The 21,767-nt window shown below is 52.6% G+C and overlaps 1 protein-coding gene and 2 long non-coding RNA genes across 5 annotated transcripts in view; 2 read left to right on the top strand and 1 right to left on the bottom strand.

Annotated features, from left to right (window-relative positions):
• PFKFB3 (6-phosphofructo-2-kinase/fructose-2,6-biphosphatase 3) overlaps positions 1 to 21,767 on the top strand; it is an 82,092-nt gene that overhangs the window by 555 nt on the left and 59,770 nt on the right. The gene's annotated exons all lie outside the window — the stretch shown is intronic.
• Positions 76 to 13,546, top strand: LOC145532147 (uncharacterized). The gene is made up of 3 exons (XR_014073037.1): positions 76 to 156; positions 426 to 716; positions 13,080 to 13,546. It is a non-coding gene; the product is annotated as an uncharacterized LOC145532147 (long non-coding RNA).
• LOC145532146 (uncharacterized) lies at positions 9,692 to 20,388 on the bottom strand. The gene is made up of 5 exons (XR_014073036.1): positions 20,038 to 20,388; positions 19,372 to 19,505; positions 17,662 to 17,815; positions 17,031 to 17,202; positions 9,692 to 11,500 (listed from the first exon to the last, which is right to left on the bottom strand). It is a non-coding gene; the product is annotated as an uncharacterized LOC145532146 (long non-coding RNA).

Here is a 21,767-nt window from a genome sequence, read left to right on the forward strand (position 1 = left end):
CTCCGGCCTTTTCTACTTACCCTCTGACTCTCGGGAAGTCGTTTAGCCGACCGGTGTCTCGGTTTCTTCATCCGCAATACGAGCGCGTCAGCTGGGACGTGTGGGACGGGTGAGAGGCGCGCGGGGCAGCCAGCAGAGGAGCGGCCCGCCTACCAGGCAAGACCTGCCTCCCTGTGCCCAGCAGCCTGCACCGAGCTTCCTACCAGGCCCACCTGCAGGCCCTGCTCCCCGGCAGAAAAGCCCCAGCTACTCCCGTGGCCCATTTTCCTGGCGGGGTGTTGGAGGCCCTGCTGTGCCCCGGGCGCTGCAGAGCTGGGCCAGGACGCGCCATCCTCAGGTTGGAGCCCAGGATGGATGGAGGAGACTTGGTTTACTTTCCAAACAGCGGTCTGATGACTCCTGCTTTTTCTATTTTTGTTGGAAAGGGCTCGGGGACCCACTGTCACTCGGACCCAAGGCTTCCCCACCCCCACCTGGGTACCAGTGACCCATGCCAGCGACTCCCTCTGGAACACCTGGGGACTGGCTGCGTGGCTTCCTCCCGCTGCTGCCTCCACCCATCTTTCTGGCCGCCTCTACACTTCTCTCATCTTCCCGATTCATCATCAGATTAACGCTAGGGTTGCCCCTGTTACCCTACTGGCCTTTGTCCCTTAAACGGAGGTCCTGGTGAAGGGGCATGGACTGCACTCCCGGCCTGTGGGGATGTTGAGAAGGTAGGTGACAGCTCAGAGCAGGGACTGAGGGTTCCTGCTTCAATGGCTCCATTATTCCGTATATAATGGGGCTGCCATGTCTCTGGACACTCCCCGGAGTCCCCACCTGACCTCATGTAGCTGCAGCGTGAATGGTCATTTATCCACTGCGTCCATGTGGTCTCTGGAGGCAGACTCCTGGGAGGCACAGCCGCTGTGCACTCGGAGGGAGCCAGCCTTGCGCACGAGGAGTAGGTCCCTGGGCGGCTGAGCCGATGTTCACCTGTGGAGGTTTCCCTCTGTGACAGCCTCGTTAAGTCACAGCAGACCTCTGTCCTCACACTGCCCACTGTGTTTTGACTTTACTCCCTAGTCTGAAGAAAAGAAAGTTGCTGCCTGGACAGGTGAACCCTGCCCCTCCGTTCCATGAATACTGATTCCTGAAGGGTCCAGGGTGTGAGAAACGGGCCTTGTGGCTTTTTCGGAAGCTTTGCTGTGCGCCAGGGTGGGGCCCCAGTGGGTTTGCAGTCCAAGCAGAACTTCCCCACTTGACTGGGTTGGGACCTCCTGTTGAGAAATAAATGCAGTGAGTGGAAATTAGGGCAAGACCATGAACGTTGAGTCCAGTTCGGTGATGAGACAGCATCTGGACCTGCCAGGAGGTGGAAAGGTCAGCCTGTGAGAGGGGCTGTGGCACTCTATCCCTGGAACCATCCTGCTGCTAGAGACTTCTATATATATATACATATACACAGAATATATGCACAGTATATATACTGAGACTTCAGTGTACATATGTATACTCTTTTATACTTTAAAGGGGGGATTCCCTGGTGGCTCAGACGGTAAAGAGTCTGCCCGCAGTGTCGGAGACCTGAGTTAAATTCCTGGGTCTGGAAGATCCCCTGGAGAAGGAAATGGCAACCCACTCCAGTATCCTTGCCTGGAAAATCCCATGGACGGAGGAGCCTGGCAGGCTACAGCGTACAGGGTCACAAAGAGTCGGACATGGCTGAGCATCTTCATTCACTCATACTTTAAAGAACTTGAATCTGAATCTATTAAGTATTTTTTAAAAATAACTAAAAAATTGGGAAATGAAAAGACTTTGCTTCTCTCCTTGCAAAACGACAAGAAGCCAGATGGAGGACTCCTTTGTGGCTCACACCCAGAAGGCTAACTGACCGCTGTATCTCCTAGGCTATGTTTCTGTGTCTTGCAAGACAGATTCGGGGACCAGCTGGGTCAGGGCCTGGCAGGAAGCACTCGGCCCGCTCATTCCAGGCAAACTGAGAAGAGCTTAGTGAAGGGCCTATTACAAAGGTCCGGGGTAGGGGAGAGGAAAACCCCAGTGGATATTACAGAAGCCCCGGCAGTCCCACCCCAGGCTGGGGGGTGCTGAAGATCCAGGGGTCACTGAGCTGGTGGCTGGATGGGGCCTGCCCCTCTCTGGAGGATGCTGGTGGCTCATGACCCTGCAGAGACCGCTTGCCGCTCCCTCCCTCTGACCCTAGGGCATTGGCAGTGGAGGGCCAGGAAGCTTGTCGTGTGTGTGCGGGTCAGCTTGTGGGGACCCGAACCTGCTGGGACCTGGACTTGCCCTTCGTGGCAGTGGGTCTGGGGTGACAAACAGATCGCCGCACAGGCTTTGGTTCTCAGCCTGTGCCTTGCCTCTGGAGGGGCTCGATCGATGGCGCTGAATGTAGTGAGGACAGAGTCCGTGACTGCACACCAGTTGCCTGCTTGCTCATTCATGTGCTCCTTCACTCATTCATTCTTTAGATCGAGCGCCTGCTGTGCTCCAGGCACGCTGGAGGTTCTCTACCTGCAGTCACACCCCCTGGGCGTGATCCACCTGCTGTGATGACAGCAGCAGGAACCACATAGCCCGAGTAGGGTGAACGGTGGGGCTGGGGTGGCGGGCAGAAACCTTCGATGACTTTCTCCGCCGGCCAAGGGAATGACATGCCAGCACCATGTTGATGCTGTTCACGTGTTCACCATGCTCACACCCGCCCTGGCCTCTCTCCTTGGTGGCTCCAGGGTGCTGGTGGCTGTGTGTGTGTGTGGAGGGGAACAGAGTGGGACCCTTGATTGAACTTGGCTGAACTGCTGGAATCTTGAGATGGGCTAGAGTGAGAATGGAACACCCTGACGTGGACCATCAGGGAAAATTGTGATAACAAAGGGGGCAGCAAAAACTTAGGTGGGAACCCAGGAGGAAGGTGGTGAATCGGGCAATTAAATCTGTGAACCTGGTACATCCCCCTCTGGAGGACTTTGAAGCCAGGCTGGATGGTGATTTTCTAGAGGGTGGAGCGGTGCTCCCTTCCGAGTCTGGGGTTTGGGCCAAATTCTTGGGACTCTTTCAGGTGGAGAAGCTGGAAAAATGTCTTTAGATGGAGTCCTAGGAGTTCCTGCACATTCCACCTTCAGAAGGGACGGGGAGAGGGGTGAGGTTCTCATAATAACAGTGAGAAACCAAACTCACACTTAGGGAGCACCTTCCAGTCCTGGGATGAGACCTGCATGTGTGCACATAATTATCCTCACAACCACCCCAGGACTATTATGTCCACTGCGAAGGTGAAGGAGTGATGCTCAGTGAGGCTCTGTACGCAGCAGTCAGCTCGGGCACTGAGCAGAGCCGGACCTGGGCTTTGCCTTTCCAGCTCAGCCCGCGATGATAGACTAGGCGGGGATGTGGTACTTTGTGTGTCAGGCTGAGACTGCGCAGCGTGAAAAGTCTGCAGTTATGAACCAGCAGCGTTTTCCACGTTAGACAGGAGCAGAGAGAAACGTAGATGCCTGAATCTTCTGAGTCCTTGAGGGAGGCCCGAGGAGAGGATGGGGCTGCACGTGGAGACAAGTTGTGTTCCCGTCTCTCCCGTGGCCCCGAGGGCACACCTGTCAGGGGCAGGACTCATAGCCCTGGTCCGGCCGATGAATGGCTACAGCCGCCCTGGGAGCCGCCCCGGGCCCTGCCGAGAGTGGAGACAGAGACCAGTGCCACCATCACAGGAGAGGCGGCAGCTGAGGGGTTCCTGCAGGTGAGCTGCTGGCGGTGGGTTTTTGGACCCAAGCTCGGGCCCTTTCCTTCCTTTCTCCCCCAGTAGGATAGCAAAGAGCAGACCCCGACTCTACTCTCCAGAAGGCTGGGCTGGTCCCCCGTCCCTCCATCAGCCCCTGCGCTCCGGTGCTGGGCCGGCACCGCCCTCTGCCCTGGTGCAGGCAGGCTGTGTCGTGGGGCGCTCTCCTCCCATGGGTCCGGGCAGCTTTCTGGGCAGGAGGCTCCATCTCAGAGACTCTGCCCCAGGGAAGCACCTGCCAGCCAGGCCAGGCCATCTCATTTCCTTGAGGGCCTCTGTCCCCACAGAATCCTCTGCTTTGTCCTCCCAGGCCTTCAATTGCTGAGCTGTGTCCCTCTAATGCTTTCCTGTTCCCTTAAAGCGTGTCCTCTGCTGTGGTCCATGTCCTCAGCATCCAGTGGTGGCCCCCAGGCCCCCCATGCTCCCCCATCTGGGCTCCCTGCCCGCATCCTCTCCCTTGGGGGAGCCAACCGCCCCCTCCCGGGTTGGGGAGGGGGAGATGTACCATCCTTCATGGTACATCTGCACACAGGTGGATACACACACCAGCTTCTGGTCCTGCCTTAAGGCCCTGCTCAAGTTCAAGTCTTCTCTGCCCCGTTTTCCGTCTATTCTGTGCAGATGGGGCTCTTGCAGACACTTACTTGTGCTCAGTTTGCTTGCCCTCGATTTGGGGAGGGTCTGGATCTCATACTTCTGTCCAGCCAGGTGGTTGCAAGTGCTTCATAAATCCTTGCGCCTGGTTACTTTGTCCAAAATTCCATTTTTCTCTGCAGTAAGTTGTTGTAGAGCCACAGTAAGACTGTCAGATTCCCTGATCACTGAAACATTTACAGTCATGCTCGCACGTGTAATCTAAAATAAAGACAACACCAAGCCATAAATGTAAGCGAGGCAGACACACTTGTGATTCCGACGATGGTCACTATTTTTTTGTTGCTTCTGGGTGAAACAGTAGGTCCTTAACAACAGCACCTGATGCTGTGCACCTGAGTGTGGTCTGCATCTTGGTGGGTTCAGACCTGGGGGCCCTGTGCAGGTAGATACTCTTCTCTTCTCCTTGTGGAGCTAAACGCCCATTGCTCACACGTGCTCAGGATTTGTGGATCCGTGAAGTGTCCGAGCCTCAGGTGCGCCCCCCCAACCTCCCCTGCAGGGGACATGAGTCTCTCCTTGAACTTCACAGGGTTTCCCCAGGGCAGGCCGGCCTGAGCCTTCACCTGTCTCCAGTACAGCTCCTGTGTGGGTGGCCTTCCTGTTTCCTCCTGATCTCCAGTGGGTCCCGGGAGGTGCGGACAGCCCTCGGCCTTGGCTGACCATTTGGAAACAAAGGGGGTGGCACCCTGAGATCGCTCCAGCTCTGGCCCAGAGACCGATGCTTCCCCCTTGCTTGGACTCTCGTCACACACGCTTCCCACTCTGTCTGCTCCTCCGAGCTCCTTAGCTAAGCTGGGCTGTGGGAGGCAGGGGGGGGCCCCCCACTGAACTGTGTCCTCCAGGGACTCTGTCCTGGGCACCCTGGACAGTCTCTCCCAGCAGCTCCAGGGGACAGGCTGAGGTCTCAGGAGAGTGGCAACTGAAGGTGTCCTGGGTGCCAGGGAGAAGTGGACCCTCATCCCACTGGCCTGAGACGGCCCGTCTGGATACTGGCTGCATCTGTGTCCAGGGACTGAGCAAGGGGGGCCCAGCCGGGGTGGGGGGATGTCGAAGCCCTGGGCAGGGGCCAGGCAGGCAATGTGTGAGGAACGGGAGGGTGTGGGGCTGTCCGGCCCTGGCTGCCCCTGCTGGGACGGACAAGGGTGCTGACGCTTTTGAGGGAACAAATGTGTTCTTTCTGAGGACCGACTGCTTTGGTGTTTTGACCGTTGGCTTGACCTGCTGAACCCGAGAGTGGGGTTAAGGGAGGCCTCCCCCTGAGGCTGCTTGGGCTCATCCGGAGGCCTGGGGACCCAGGCCAGTCCAGTCAGAGGGAGAGCAAGGTTCCATCAGCCCTTGGGGGTGGACAGGAGCTTAGTGAGGTGCAGGAAGCGAGAGGGAGAAAGACCCGAGCAGGACCCTGGGGAAGGCCCAGCCCCTGGCACCACGGCCCTAGGACAGCAGGGGCGGCAGGTGCTGGCCCCCAGGGGGCTCCAGGGCCACCGTCTGTCTTATTTCTGGCCACACGCTTGGGTTGTGCTTAGCTGCTCAGTCATATCTGACTCTTCACAACCCCTCGGACAGTAGCCCGCCAGGTTCCTCTGTCCATGGGGATTCTCCAGGCAAGAACACTGGAGTGGGTTGCCTTGCCCTCCTCCAGGGGATCTTCCCGACCCAGGGATTGAACCCAGGTCTTCCACATTGCAGGAGGATTTTTTACCATCTGAGCCACCACGGAAGCTCACACTTGGGTTAACTGGGGGCTTTTTGAAAAAGTCTGCTGTGCCAGAAATTTTGATTTAATGGTACTAGGTTGATGCCTGGACAGAAAGATTCATGAAATGGCATACAGATACACGGTGACATTTCCAGTCAGTTCCATTTCATTAACAAGGAGGCTGGTCAGGCTTCAGCAAACCCACTTCAAGGCCACGAACAGGGAGAGCCCAGCACTCCTGAGACCGCTCTCGTTGCACCTCAGGGACCAGGAAGCCCTCAGGGCGCCTCCAGACTTCTTGCTGCCTGGGCTCTGAGTGTGACTGAGGGTCTCCGGCAGGTCTGGGGGTTCAAGGGACCGTCCCAAACTCAGTGGGGTGGGGGGCTCTGTGAATCTGCGTCAAAGGAGGGAGGCCCCAACCACGCAGCCATCCATCTGCAGGGGCCACATTTCTCTGGGGAAACATCAGAAAACAGACGTTTGGGGAACATGAGGAAAGAGAGGGTTACAGCTGAGGAACTTGGGAGAAAAGGCAGGAGACACACTGGGAGGCCGGATGGGCTGCCTCAAACGACCCCGACCCTGTGATGTTACTTCAGTCGCCTCCAGAAGTCCTTCGATCACGGCAGATGTCTGTCCTTCGCCTCGTGGAGCAGGATCGGGTGAAGCACCAAGGGTGGAGGAGGGACCTGGCCAGACACCTACCCTCGTGTGCTTCCATTCTGGCAAGGAGACAGATGGTAACAGGCGAGTCAACAAGCACCGCGTCTGTCCACAGCGTATCCGCGCTGGGTAGAAAAATAACGCAGGAGAGACGAGGGAAGGCGGGGGAGCTGCTGTTTGAAATAGGATGGTCACTGAGGGGACATCCGAGCAGGGACTGAAGGGAGTGGGGAGTGAACCATGTGTTTTCTTAGGAGAGTGTCTGGCAGGGGGGTGTGTAGATGCAAAGGCCCTGCGGCTGCGGTGGGCTGAGTACGGAGGTGAGAGGGGCTGGTGTGGGGTGGGTGTGGGTCACAGTTCAGAAGGGGTGGGTTGGTGGTGTGGGCCCTCAAGGCCTTTGTAAGGTCTTGGCCTCCTCCCTGCAGTGGGATGGGAGGCCCCGGGAGGGACTTGGTGGAGGGCAGGCACAAATCAACTATATTATAAAACCCTCAGGCTAGCACGTGGGGGCCCTCCTGGGACCAGACTGCAGGTGATGTATTCAGGAGGTAGAGACGGCAGGTCTGTGGATACATCCGATGGGGAGGGAGAGAGAGTTGGGGCAGCTCCCACGACTGCCCCCAGCTGACCTGTGGACATGCTGGGCACGTTACTGCTAACAGTTGCGTGGTCAGCAGAGGGGGCAGGTCACAGTGGGGCTGAGGGGCACGGTGACTGCTGAGTAACCGTGAGACGATTCAGGAGGATTGGGACTTGGCAAGCGGACATCTGCAGAGATCCATTTTGCTCTGGGCTGATCTCCAGACAGACGCTTTTTGTAAGAAGAAACTGGCTTTCAAGTCAAATCAGCGTTGACCATTCTTTTTTTAAAAAAATATTTATTTGGCTGCATTGGATTTTAGTTGCGTCATGCAGGATCTTTCATTGCAGCACATGGACTCTTTAGTTGCGGCACGCAGGCTTAGTTGCCCTGCGGCATTCGGAATCTTCGGTACCCGCTGTTGTTGTTCAGTCACACAGTTGTGTCTGACACTGCGATACCGTGGACTGCAGCATGCCAAGCTACCCTCTCCTTCACTATCTCCTGGAGTTTGCTCAAACTCATGTCCATTGAGTCAGTAATGCTATCTAACCATCTCATTCTCTGCTGCTGTCTTCTCCTTCCGCCTTCAGTCTTTCCCAGCATCAGGGTCCTTTCCAGTGAGTCGGCTCTTCTCATCAGGTGGCCAAAGTATTGGAGCTTCAGCTTTAGCATCAGTCCTTTGAGTGACTATTCAGGTTGATTTCATTTAGGATTGACTGGTTTGATCTCCTTGCAGTCCAAGGGATTCTGAAGAGTCTTCTCCAGACAGTCTTCTAGTTCCCCTACCAGGAGTCAAGTCTGTGTCCCTGAGATCTCCCCATTTTAGCATCGACAGTCCCCAGAGCCAGCTGCCTCCTCATCCCAAGCAAACTGGGACGGTGGATCCCCGACCCACCTTCAGCCAACCCTCGTGCCTTGGGCTTGATAACTCCTGGATGGCCTCTTGTTGGAGAAGTAGGTTTGAAAACATTCATATTGGAGCAACAACTAGAATCCAAGTTATTTTTATGGCCCTGGGTTACAGACTGGAAAGTATGGAAGATAAGTTTCAAAGCAATTCTGTCAGCAGACACAGTAGAAAATCAGAACAAGAATGTTATCAGCAACTTGCTGTAATAACAGCAAAGGAATCTGAATCTGCAGATTGCCTGGCTTCTGCATGAAAACCCTAAAACTCAAATGTCATCCCTTTTTCATGAAAATGAATCAGTCAGCATCCACTTTACCATGAGTCATGTTTGCTGTCATGACATCATTTCCCAGACATAAAAATGGGGAACAAAACACGGAACCCACTTCAATGAAATCATGTTTGGTGCAAATCCCAGATGATATAAAAGCTTTTTTGTATAAAGTCATTTGAATGCAGGGAAAGGTCATGTGGTCACTGACTGCTTTAGAGGAAATTGGTTTCTTCACGTTATAAAACTTTTACAGATTTCATTTGTGGATGCCTCCCAACACATAATACAGGGCATGACAGTAAACCGGTCATCCACACTCCAGGAGCACCAGCCATGCCCAGCAAGGGGGGAAGCCTGTGTGTCTCTGTGGTCGTGTTCCTTTCTCTGGCTCCTGTTAGAAATAACCAGAGGCCTGGGAAAACCTTTTAGAAATCAGCCAGTGTGTTATGGGATGAAGGAGAAAAAGAAATTCCACCTCTTCACCGCTTAGAAAAATGCAGGTGGAGAGTGTGGTGGAAGGCACCGTTTGACCCTTCCTTGCTAACAGACAGAAGTCTGATGTTATGGAGTGTTGGGTAGAACGTGAACCAGAAGGGCGGTCTCTGACATATTGCTGGAGGGTGAGTGAGCTGACACGAGTGCCTGGGAAACAGTCTGGCGCTGTCTTATAAAGTGGACACGCATACATCCTGTCACCAGGGGTCATTCTTGGGTGTCACTGAGAGAGACTCCTGGCCAGCTGGTGTCCACTAAGACTCTGTTAGGAATCCCTTTAAACACCCCGAAAGCACATGAACAGATGCATGAGTTCATTCTTGGTACAGCCCCATTATGGAGTATTCTGTGGCCGTCTGAATGAGCTACACTCTGAAGACAGCTACACTCAGTATTGCTCATGACTATTTTTTAAAAATCTCAAAACATTGGATACAGATGCTTTTAAAAAAATAAAACCCGCAAAATCTAAACAATACGCTTCTTTAAAACTTCGCTCCCTATTTATAGCTTTTTTTTTTTTTTAAATAATTAACTTGCCTGCGCTGGATCTTGGTCGCGGAACGTGGGGTCCTCGATTTGGCATGGGGATCTAGTTCCCTGCCCAGGGATGGAACCCCGGCCCCCTGAGTTGGGAGTTCGGAGTCTTAGCCACTGGATCACCAGGGAGTCCTAGAATTGCTTGGTTTTAAATGGGTGAATTATGTCTCAAGAAAGCCATTCCAAAAACCAAAGAAAAAGAGTTCATCGTCTTCATGGCAGCTGCTTTCTCAGCCTTCAAGAAGCAAGGTTTTGTCTCCACTTTCTGGATAAGCAGAAAGAGAGAAAGATTTCACAGACCCTGCATAGGTGACTGATGACCAGGAGGAACAGCCGAGGCTGGTGCTGGGTTCCAGTCTCTGTCTGGACTTCTGCCCGCCTGCCACGTCTTTGTGCTTCTTCCGAGGGCGCCGTGTTCTGGGCAGGGGTGACGTGGACCTTGACCTGGGGGTGCCCCAGGTGACCTCAGGGGGCGTGGGAGAGCGTACCGGGTGACCAGGAGGGACTTGGTTCCAGTCCTGTGATGTCTCTGCCTGTCGGGGGGCCTCTGATGGTCCCTTCTCTCTTCTATAAAAGGAGGAATTGGCTGGGTCATCTCTTCCAGCAAGTGCACTGTGCGATTCTAATGATCCTCTTTCATCTCTCATGCTGTTAGGGTTGGTTTCTTCAATATGCATTTGAGTTTTAGTTCCCAAAGGGTTACAGTAATGATTCCTAGGTTTAACGGTAATACATGTAGTATATTTAGTTATCTCGATGGGTATCCTGAAGGTCTTTCAGTTTTCATTAATCCCTCTTCTTCATCCCCTCTACAAAGTGTGCATCGCACTAAGAGCTGGTATATAGGCGACTTGAACAAATCACAACAGGACAGTCTCTCCTGCTCTGAGAGACTAATCTGGGGAGCCATACACCTGACGTCTTTGGTGATTACAAAAAAGTGGTTTACACCAAGACCTAAGTAAGTCTTTTCTGTTATTGGCTTACGTTTTGTGTGTTTTTAAGCTGATGTGTAACAAATGTACGGCAAGTGTTCAAATCTCGATCGGTCTCTACACATCTATAGGTGTTGAATTCACTAAGACATTAGAAGCAATTCTTTACTTTGCAAGATCTAGCCCTTTCTCTCTCTCCAGAGGTAATGGTTCCTGTGCCGTAATGTATGTTCACTCCATTTCCCCAGCTGGACTAAGCTGCTGGGCAGCGTCCCCTTGTCCAGCCTTGGGCCCGATATGATTGATAACCATATACTGAATTAACTAAAGAATTAGTAGGAACATTAATACTTCAGGCCTCAAAGGATATCACTCTCTGACTTGAGGGTCTTTCTTTCTTCTTGATTAACTTAGTAATGGAATCTTCTCCCAGCGCCTGACAGCGATTGCACGGAAGGTCCACGCAGGGGAGCCTGACCTTCATGGGAAGGAACAAAAGGCTGCAGAGCCAGCGCCGTGTCCAGAGCCTCCCGGCTTTGTAGCCCCCTGGCTCAGGAGCCCGCAGCCCCTCAGCCTCCGTGTGTTGTTGACCCTGTAAAACCGCTCTGATGACTTCTCTGAGGGGCATTTCCGCAGGTTTTATTCTGCATTGTACCTCTCCTTCATTGCTCTGCCTGGTTAACAAGTCAAATGCCTCTTTTTCAGAGGGGGACCAGTTTGGGTTAGACACTGTCCTCTTCAAGCTGCTTAGATTGAAGTCCTAAGTTATTCCAGCCGGGACACCTGCTGTCCCATTCACACTGGGCATCTGGGGGGGATGTGCAGAATGAATTCAGAACCCCTGAGAGGAGGGCCCTGGGACACAAGATAACCGAGTTCAGGCCGTCCTCGTCTCCTCCCGAAGGCTTGAGAACCACTGCAGCAGGTGTATGATGAATGAATGACATGGGCCTGGCCGACCTCCTGTAACGAAGGAGACATGAAATGCTTAAATGACAGCAGAAATGTGTCCCAGCACAACTGGTCTAAGGGGGGACCTTGGTTTCAGGAGACCTTTGCAGTGACCCCCTGAGCTTCTTAATTATCGGTGTCCATGTCCATCGCTCTTGGATCTGCACCTGCCCTCCTCAGAGTCCCTTATAAAGAGGCCTCCTCCGAGCACATAAGCCTCCCTGGGGGGCCACCACCCTGCTGAGAAGGCGGCCTGGGAGCAGATGGAAACCTTTCTGCAGCGAACATTGGACAAAACACCTGGCACTCGTTTGCCCCAGACATGTCCCTTTCACTGCATATGTATTTTATTTGTGTGTCTACACGAACATAAGATGTTTGATTTACGTTAGATGACTCAGAAAATAGTTCTCAGGTCCACGAGCATTCACTGCATGTGTCAGCAATGAGTGATACTCCTTGCCTGGAGGAAGTTTTCCATGTCTGTCTGTATCGCTTTCTACTTTAAAAAATGTTAAGCATCTAGCAAAGTTGCAGGCACAGCAAAGGGGATGACCTGCATTGCCTGGATTCCCTGGCGGTTGTTGCATTTTACTGTGTTATTGTCTCAGGGTGTTTTGTTGTTGAAACATTTGAGACTTCACTGCAGACATCCTAACACTTCATCCCTAAATACTTCAGCGTGTTCCTCCCAAAATCAAGAATGTTCTCTTAAATTATCCATATGGATTCAAGGATTTTTAAAATGATGATCGCATGTGTTAGAATCCAATCCTGACCTGATGGATTTTAATGCTCAAAACGTCCCATGTTTAACAGACACCCTTTCAAGTCGGCTGCCATGTCTTTTCAACACATTCCCTTTGCCTTTTGAGCCCTTCCTTATTTTTCTGGCACCACTAGGTGCTTTGTCTCTACATCCTGTCTCAGCCTTGGGATCAGTGGGTGCTCCAAAGAGCCCTGGTTTCTTTCACTGGAGGATGGTGGTTAGAATCAGACCTGTGCTCTGGTTTGATTTTTGCTCCTGGGCTACCATTGTTTCTGGGGACTTTTCAGTGGATAGAGCTAGGAAACATGCTTTAAAAAAATATAAATTCATACTGCTCTCATTTTGGTCCAATACCAGACAGCTTTTCCTCTCCTTCCTCCCATTTTGCATATTTACCTTTTATATTTTCCCCAGGAATCTTTGTTTTTGTTTTTTTTTTTTAATCTCAGGGTTTCCCTGGCAGTCCAGTGATTAAGACTTTATACTTCCACTGCATGGGGCGTGGGTTCTATGCCGTCAGGAAACTAAGATCCCAGAAGCTGCACAGTGAGCCAATTTTTTTTTTGAATCTTCACTCTCCTTTACTCCTGGTATTATTAATTTGGTACCCAGAATTCCTTGTGTTGAATAACTGATTCCCCATGAGCGATGGCAGTGAGTGGATCATAAATTCAGTGCACAGGTGGGGGCTGACCGTCCTGTCTTCTGGGGCCTTAAAAAATATCTGCAGACAGGAGGTCTGAAGGAGACCACAAGCAGGACTACTTCGGTTCTTTCTGTATCTGCCAGTCATTTCACAATGCATGTGTTTTACTTTAACAGAATTTTTGCAGTAAAGTTCAGGGGATGGGGTGTGGCACCCCCGCACCTGGTGTCTGAGTGCCCCCAACTCCTCTGGGCAACAGGCCTGCTCCTCACCCATGGCCACGGCAGCAGATAAGCAACACGCAGCTCGGACCACCAAGCATTTAAAGGAGAAGAAAGGAAATGAAAGAAAAATGTTCCATGAAGATTGCCTCTCCCCTCATAAAAAGATCAACAGAAGGAAAAAAAATGTTTAAATGATGAACAGATATATACCCACAAAGATATGAGACTCAAAAGGCTGCCAGGCAGTTGAACTAAGGACAGGGATGGGGGTCTGGGGGCTTCAGAATGAAGGAAAGGTGTGGTCCACAGCAACCCCCCCCCCCACGCCCTGCAGACAGGTGTCTCAGGTGAAGAAGCACTGTCTCCCAGAAACAGGACCCCTTCTAATGTGAATTTCTCTTATAAAAAGGGTAACTTCTCCTGTGTCTGCGGTCTCTCTAAAATAACCAGCTCAAAATAATCCTTAAGCCAGGAGGCATATTTTGGGGTGGCAGGCTCTGCCGCCCTCGATACACCTCCTGGAGCAAGGCTGCGGGGACGGAGGTGGTCCAGGGGCTGGGAGAGAAAGAGGAGCAGGCAGAGGGCAGGTGTCCGCGGGGCCTCCGCCGTGGGAGGCCAGGCAGGAGCCTGCAGGTGGAGCCCTGCCCCAGCGGCCGCCGCCTCGCCCTCCCTGGGCTGACGATGGGCGCGCAGGTCAGCTGAGCCCGGCTGCCTGGGGAGAGGTCACCCCGGGACAAGGCGGCGGCGGCGGGGAGGGGCAGGAAGGGGCGGGGCGGGGTCCAGTGTGCGGGGCGGGGCCGGGCGCGCGGGCGGGTGCGCGGATTGGCTGCCTGAGCGGCTCACGGGCCGATCAGCGCGCTCCCCGCCCCGCCCCGGTGCGCCGCACGCCGCGTTCACGTGGCGCCGCCCCAGCCCGCTCCGCGGCGCGGCTCCTGCACGTGGGCGCGGCGTGTCGTGCACGCCGCGGTGCCGGCCGGCGCCGCGTTCGGTTTCGGCGCCTATCCTCCCCGTGGCTTGGTTTCATTTTCTGGCCTAGGGTTGTTTCCGAGAATGCCCGGGAGTGGCCGTATTTTGTTTAAAGCGCCAAAGGAACTAAGGCAGCAGGTGGTTTGCCATCCGGGCGGGGCCGGGAGGGCGCGCCTCAGAAGAGGAAGGGGGTCGGGGAGGCTTTTTAAAAGAGCCCGGACGGGGAGATTGCGTAAGCCTGTGCAGTGTTTTTTATCTTCGGGAAGTAAACAGTGCAAGAGGCCGCGTTTCGTTTTCCTGCCTGGCAGAAAGATGTACCCAACCCTCTGATCGTGGACGCGGTGTTCCTTGTGACATTGTGTAAACAGCTTGCACAGCCTCCCCAGGAGGACGCCTCCAGAGGGTCGGGGGCCTCAGTGGCCCCAGGAAACCGCGGCCACCTCCTGCGTGCGAGCTCTCCCAGCCCCCATGGGTTGAGGCTTCGGTGTCTCAAGCTTCGACCCCTAGCTGAACAACTCTCCCCAGCCCCTCACCTTCACTTAGAGCCTAGAATGAGTTGGGTTCGTGGAGGTCTGGAGTTAACTTTCGAGAGTGACTCAGCTAGTGGAGGGTCAGGAAACCAAGTCACGTGAGAAGTGGTTGAAGAATTGGGGTGTTTAGCCCAGACAGGTCCCTGGGGCACACAAACCCAACTACAAATATGTGAAGGACTCTTGGATTGCTCTGGTACCGTGCTGCCTGAGGGGTCAGAACAGGGATGTTTATGGCAGGTGAATTTCAGGTCAATTATGGAGAAGGGGCAGCAAAGAACCTTGCTAGAGTTTTATCCAGGAACCTGGTACAGATAGGTGTTTACTTGTTTCAGTAGGAAAATGGTGGCACTTAGATTCAAACTCTGATCTGTCAGATTCCAGAGCCTTTTCATTTTTCATGATGCATCTGTTTTAATGCAATGGGTTACTTTGGGCGTAATGACAGTGCCAAAGGGATTCTGCAGTGATGGAGTGCATTGGACTGGACGGTTCAGCCAGCCCTGTTTAGCCGTGTCACTGATTTCTGTATCTGATGGAGAAGGAGCTTGTCCTGGGCCAGACAAGGATACCAGGGCAACCTGAGAAGGAGGAGGTCCCCCCATTTCACCAGCAAGTTAGATTTTCCACCAGGGCACATGTCTACTCGGTTGACCCTGCAAGTGCTCTCACTTGTTGAAACAGTCCTGACTTTGAGTTTAACAAATGTGATCATGGGGTCCAGTTGTCAGTCTTTGTTACAACCTCCCAGCCCATTTTTTGCATCTGACACTCTGCCCCTTGTGCACTCCATCTGTCTAGACTCAGTTAAACGTGGGACTAACACAGTAAGGGCTGAGGTCTGGGGGAGCAAGTAACCCTGACCTGAGTATGTCAGTCCTACAGGCAGCGTGAGACAGTGCCATGAAAAATCAGGAGGGGAGGGCCCAGGCTGGTTGGATTTCAATCTGTGGACTCTAGTGCCTCAAGTTCACACTTTTAAGCCTCTAGGGAAGATGCATAGAGGAAGTGGCCCCCTTTGAGGTCTTGGATTCACTTCATGAGTTAATATCTTCAAGCTTTCTGAAAAGATGAGCACTTTAGGAGTCGTTTTTTGTCTCCACTACATGTGGTGTTCAGTATTTCTCATGTTAGCACCCCTGGGAGGAAGGTAGGGGTATGAAATGCATGTAACATAGGAGGCAGAATCTGGCTTTTCTTGGATCTCTAGTGGGCCTGGTTACAATTTCTTATAAAAATAACCTAGGGAGAAAATACCAGGCTGAGCCCCCTTCCCCTAGTGGAATTTGCCTGAGGCTGCATCCACCCTGCACACAGTTTTTAGACCCCCAGACAACTGTTGCTGAATATCCACTCTTCTTCCTTTCAGTAAGTTTCCTGATTATTCATCCTTAACCTCCTGGGTCCTCCTGTCTCCAGGGTACCAAGACATTGGCCATCTCCCAGGCAGCCCAGTCCAGCCCCGAGCAGCACCACAGTGAAATGTGTGCCTGCCTCCTGGCCTCTTTCTCTGCGGGTTACTCCCTATCTCTTGGGTCCTCTCCTGCACTTTCCTGTTCCTCACAGCCTTCATGGTCATCGTCTGAATTTATTTTATCTACTATTTATTTCTGTCTACTCTGGTTGCTGTGCATGGGCTTTCTCTAGTTGCGGCAAGTGAGGGGCTGCTCTGCAGTTGCAGTGCTCGGCCTTCTCATTGCAGTGGCTTCTCCTGTTCAGCTCTCACCCTCTAGAAAACTGGCTTAGTGGTGGTGCACAGGTTTTGTTGCCCCGTGGTTTGTGGAATCTTCATGGACCAGGGAGCAAACCTGTGTCCCTTGTATCAGCAGGTGAACTCTCAACCACTGGACTGCCAGGGAAGTCCCCATGGATGTCATCCTAAAGGGATAGTGTCGCAAAGAAGCCAATTCTGACTCCATGTTGGAACTGTTTCTTTGATTTGCTTTTCGTTGCTTTTGTTGTTATAATCATACAGAATGGCCTGCCTCAGAGAATCCTGCGCCTCTGCCTGACTGTTAAAGTGCCTTTGTTCAGAACCCTGTCCACCTGTGGCTGGCAGGAAGGAAGAAATGAATACATCCCCTGCCTGAGGCTTGCCATTCTAGGAGATATTTGCAAGATTAATGGCCTTCTTATTTTGCTTCCTCACCTCCTGGGATCTCTGGTCTATAAAAGAACCTGGAATACAGACCACCCCAGCCCCCCAGTCATCAGATGGTTATTTTGAGGGACAAGGCAATGGCATCCCACTCCAGTACTCTTGCCTGGAAAATCCCATGGACGGAGGAGCCTGGTAGGCTACAGTCCATGGGATCGCTAAGAGTCGGACACGACTGAGCAACTTCACTTTTACTTTTCCCTTTCATGCACTGGAGAAGGAAATGGCAACCCACTCTAGTATTCTTGCCTGGAGAATCCCAGGGACGGCGGAGCCTGATGGGCTGCCGTCTATGGGGTCGTACAGAGTCGGACACGACTGAAGCGACTTAGCAGCAGCAGCTTGCCATCTTCTCGGTCAGCCGGCTACCCATTCAAGTTGTCTTCCTTGCCTCAACTCCTCATCTCTTGGATTCATTGGCCTGTCATGCAGCGAGCAGAGAGAGCTAGGACTCAGTAACAGTAGTAGCTTGGTTTGCATTTTTACTGATGAACAGCCTAGGGTTAGGGTGGGGGCAAAGGTTAAATTACATCCTTCTTTTCCCAGCTCGCCCCATTCTCCCCCAGCCTTCCCATCCTGAAGGACCGCTGGGGTGGGGCCCAGATCTCCCGACTGTGAGGTCCCCACTTCTGCTCCTGCTTACTGAGCCAAGGTTCCGCTCCCCAGCTAGCTGTCTTTCACTGTTCACTTATAATTCATCCAATAAGGGATTCAGTCAATGAGATCAAAGCCTCAGACTTTGTGCTGGAGGCTGGGAGTGCAAGTGAGCACAAGAGGTGGGATGTTGCTGTGGGCTCTGGAGGCTCACGTCCTGGGTTCACACACCAGCTGTGTGGCCTTGGGGAAGTTCCTTCCTCTCTCTCTGCCTCAGTTTCCTCACCTGTCAGCCTTGTGGGGTGGTCGTGAAGAAGAAGCAAGAAGCACCCCGGTCCAGGCCTGGCACGTGCTTGGCACTCCATGGCTGGTGCCCTCTGCCCAGTGATGCCAACTCTGAGGTTGTTGCTGCCACCTGCTCCTCTCTGGGCGTCAGTGTGCTGGACAATGGTGGGGGGCAGGTGGTCAGCACTGCTGCTGCCCCCCCAATGGCTCAGTGCCCTTCCAGACCCGCCTGACCATGACTCCCAGGCCTACCCTGTGAAAAGGCAGGCTGTCTGGGGAGCTGTCTCTAGGAAACTGCCAGAGATCCGTCCACCCACGACCACACCTCCCAAAGGGGTCCTCAGCCTAATGACCCCCTTCCTGCCACCCCAGGTTCTCCAGCAGGGACCACCATCTGCTTTCTCTGGTGTAGCCATTGGGTGGGCCCTGCACGTGGGGGAGAGAAGGACTGTGTTCCTCACTTGCACAGCCTGTGGGGCTGTGATGGGGTCTCTGGTGGCTACACAGATCTTAGCTTTACTGGGAAGAAGAATGAAGAGGGTTCAACACGTGCCCAGTCATGTGAGCTCTTGGGAGACAGGTGTCCTCAGTAGGTACAGAGCAGACCGTGTTGCCCTGGGATTTTTGATTTTGATCTTGAACCTTTGTGTCTGTTCCTTAAGCTGCCAGGAGGCTGGAGGTGGGGTTGGGTGGGGGTGGGGTGTGTGTGTGTAAGTGAACTTGCCTGTGCTGATTGGTGGGTGGAGGGGAGGAACTGGGAGAAAGAGGTAGTTTTCTGAGGTCCAGAGAGAGGTGCAAAGTCTAAAGAATCTTTAAAGTGAAAAAAGAAAGTGAAGTCGCTCAGGCGCGTATGACTCTGTGTGACCCCATGGACTGTAGCCTACCAGGCTCCTCTGTCCATGGGATTTTCCAGGCAAGAATACTGGAGTGGGTTGCCATTTCCTTCTCCAGGAGATCTTCCCGACCCAGGGATTGAACCCAGGTCTCCCACATTGTAGGCAGACACTTTACTGTCTGAGCCACCAGGGAAGTTTAAAAATCCTTCTAAAAAATGTGTGCATATTCAGTCGTGTCTCACTCTTTGTGATCCCCCTGGACTGTAGCCCACCAGGCTCCTCTGTCCATGGAATTTTCCAGACCATTTCCTACTCCAGGGGATCTTCCCCACCCAGGGATCGAACCTGTGTCTCCTGCATTGGCAGGCGGATTCTTTGCCTCTGCGTCACCTGGGAAGCCCCTCTAAAAGGTGTGGCATCCTTAAATGTGTATGTCCTGGGGTGAAATTCCAGTTCCTGGGCTCTGCTACAAGATTTGCCACAGAGTCAGAGACCCCAGGGAAGACAGGCCCCTCCCTGCCTCTCACATTTGTGTTTTTATAAAGTTTCCATTTCAGTTTTGTGTGTGTATTTCCTTGAACCTCCACCAGCATCTCTGAGGTTCTGGGTTTGCACTGGGAAGACTGATGTTCTTACTGGTTGTATTCCTGGCTTGCTGTCTGGAATGACTTGACTTTTCCGCTTCCCTGTTTGTAGAAACCTTAAATTAGTAACATTTTGGGAGTCTTTTTTTTTTTTCTTTGCATCCAATCTCCTGGACTTCTGTCTGTGGTTATTTGGAGGTAACGGCATTGGGGGATGTGCCTCGGGGGCCCACCCACCAGCTCTCTAATGAGGAGACTGTAGTTTGTTTTCACTGGGAGAACCAAGTTTACCATTTACTGGAGCTGCAGAAAGAGCCATAGATCCTTATCCCAAGATAGGAGGCTGTGAGCCTAGAAGCAGTTTAAAAAACTTGGTACTTTGATCCTCATCTTATCCGGAGAGACTGCTTAGATTGTTTGGTGATCTAGAAATCAGAAAGAGGATGGATGGCTTTCACATCAAAAGAGATCCATTCTCCAAGCTCACTCCCACCCTCCTCCACACCTTGTATGTGTTTTCCTTCCTGTCCCTGTAACAAACGAAGTACAGAAAGACATAATGTTTGAAAGGGACTAGAAACTTTCAGCCACAAAAATTCCTGGGGTGGTAGATGGTGCAGAAGGGAAGATTAAGAGGAAGAGTGGAGGTGGGTAATGTACGGAGGTGATGATGGTCAAGCAGGAGCAGAGTATATTGAGGGGTGAGGGGAGTGAGGGCCGCTGAGAAGCCGGAGGAGATGTCCTATGTATGCCAGGACCCCAAGCTTCCTTCCCTTAATCTCGCTGTTGGGAAAGGCAGGGCACACCATGTCCCTCCTCAGCCCCCAAAGCATGACTTCTCTTTCTACTTACTGCTAACTCATCCTTCTTAATTGCTAATTTTCAAGCAGGTTTTATAATGTACATAATATTATCAGCACAGTGGTATGTGTATATAATTTACAACTAAAGACATACCTTCTTGGGAGGTGGTGGTTTGCCATCAGAAAAGTTGGGAGGTCACTGCTCAGAGAAATGATGACGCAGCAGGGAGAGACCAGTGCTCCAAACTTGAATGCTCGTGACTCATTGGAGACTTTGTTGCTGAAATGCAAATTTGTGTTCAGGAAGTCCATGCTGGAGCCCCACATTCTGCAACTGGAGGGCTGACTCAGAGGAGTGAAATAGTGGCCCCTCTGCCTGCCTTTTTTTTTTTTGCAGTAGTGTTCCAGTTGGTATTTTAGTCATTGAGGGAAAGCCAGTGGGGGGTCGGAACAAGATGCTGTGGCGCCTCCTCCCTGGAATGTCCCAGCCTGACTCCAACACTGCAAGGAAGTCCCCGTGTGGTCGGTGTCACAGAGGTCCTGGGACCCATTCCCATCAGGATACGTCAGTGTCCTGGGTCATATGACACTGTGACGCTGCTTTGCTTCTTTGTCCAGATGGCCCTGACCCTCTGCGGTGTGCAGGATGGGGGAGGGGGAGCAGAGGGGGAGAGAGAGAGGAGGTGAGCAGACAGGTGTACCTGTGAGAAGCCGGTGCCGCCCCTCCTTGTTCCGTGTGGCTCCTGGTGTTTTCCTTCCTTGCTGGCTTCATCTGGGCACTCTGCAATGCAGGTGACATGGTACCTTCTGCTTCTAACATTTAGCTCACATTTGCAAAGCACATTTCAATACTGTTGCTTAAAAATGATAGCTCCCCAGGCCCAGAGTTGTTGTTATTTTTTTGAATTAGAGTATAAGGGTTCCCTGGTGGCTCAGTGGTAAAGAATCTGCCTGCTAACGCAGGAGATTCCCTGGTCCACGAAGATCCCACGTGCCATGAAGCAGCTTAGGCCCATGTGCCACAACTACTGAGCCTGTGCTCTAGAGCCCGGGAGCCCCAGCTGTTGAGCCCACTTGCCGCAGCTCCTGAAGCCTGTGCTCCACGACCAGAGAAGCCACCACAATGAGAAGTCTGCACATCGCAACTACAGAGTAGCACTCACTGACGAAGACTAGAGAAAAGCCCTCGCGGCATCAAAGACCCAGCATAGCCTAAATAAATAAATAATAAAGTTATTAAATTGAATTGGAGTATAATTGCTTTACAATGTTGTGTTAGTTTCCAGTGTACAACACAGTGAATCAGCCATACGTATACATATATCCCCTCCCTCTGGGGTCTCCCTCCCACCCCTCTAGGTCAGCACAGAGCACTGAGCTGAGCTCCCTGTGCTGTACAGCGGGCTCCCACTAGCTCCTTTATACATGGCAGTGTGTGCATGGACTTCCTAGGTGGCGCTGGTGGTAAAGAACATGCCTGCCAACACAGGAGACATAAGAGACGTAGGTTCGATCCCTGGGAAGACCCTTGGAGGAGGAAATACAACTCACTCCAGTATTCTTACCCAGAGAATCCCATGGATAGAGGAGCCTGGCAGGCTGCAATCTGTAGGGTTGCAAAGAGGGTAGGACAGGACTGAGCGTCTAAGCACAACACAACACAGTGTATTACAGATGTCAGTCCCAATCTCCCAATTCATGCCTCTCTCCCCTCCCACTCTGCATCCCATGGCCATTCCCTACAGCTGCGTCTCTGTTCCAGCCCTACAAATAGGTTCATCTGTACCATTTTTCTAGATTCCACATAGGTGTGTTAATATACCTTATTTTTTTCTCTTTCTGACTTACTTCACTCTGTACAAAAAACTCCAGGTCAGTCCACAT

The sequence above is a fragment of the Giraffa tippelskirchi genome, chromosome 13 (assembly GCF_054371585.1).
Source record: "Giraffa tippelskirchi isolate mGirTip1 chromosome 13, T2T-mGirTip1v1.2.pri, whole genome shotgun sequence".
Taxonomy (NCBI): domain Eukaryota; kingdom Metazoa; phylum Chordata; class Mammalia; order Artiodactyla; family Giraffidae; genus Giraffa; species Giraffa tippelskirchi.